Here is a 375-nt window from a genome sequence, read left to right as displayed (position 1 = left end):
TGCCGAGCCAGGCCCCTCCCCTGCCGCTGCTGGGCTGGGGCGATTGACAGCGCTGAGATGAGGCCGGGGCCCCATCCCGGCGCTGCCAGCAGGCCCGGCCCCAGCTACATGCTGCTGCCGGGCTGGGCCCTGCCCAGCACCTCCACCACCCACCCCAGCCCAGCGCTGCTGCTGGGCCAGGACCATCTGCAGTGCCAGGATAAGGTTGGGGCCCGGGCCCATCTCAGCGCTGCTGGTGGGCCTGGCCCTGGTTGGCACCTCCACCACCACTGCTGGGCTGGGGTGATCAACACCACTGGGACGAAGCCGGGGCCACATCCTGGCACTGCCGGCGGGCCCGGCCCCAGCCGTGTGCTCCCGCCAGGCACAGGCCCG

The 375-nt window shown here is 73.3% G+C and overlaps 1 protein-coding gene across 1 annotated transcript in view; it reads left to right on the top strand.

Annotated features, from left to right (window-relative positions):
* Nucleotides 1–375, top strand: part of IMPA1 (inositol monophosphatase 1) — a 14944-nt gene that overhangs the window by 5034 nt on the left and 9535 nt on the right. The window lies entirely within an intron of this gene.

This window comes from Alligator sinensis, unplaced genomic scaffold, assembly GCF_000455745.1.
Source record: "Alligator sinensis unplaced genomic scaffold, ASM45574v1 scaffold340_1, whole genome shotgun sequence".
Lineage (NCBI taxonomy): Eukaryota > Metazoa > Chordata > Crocodylia > Alligatoridae > Alligator > Alligator sinensis.
The sequence above is the reverse complement of the archived record's forward strand: the minus strand, read 5'-3'. Positions and strand labels throughout refer to the sequence as shown.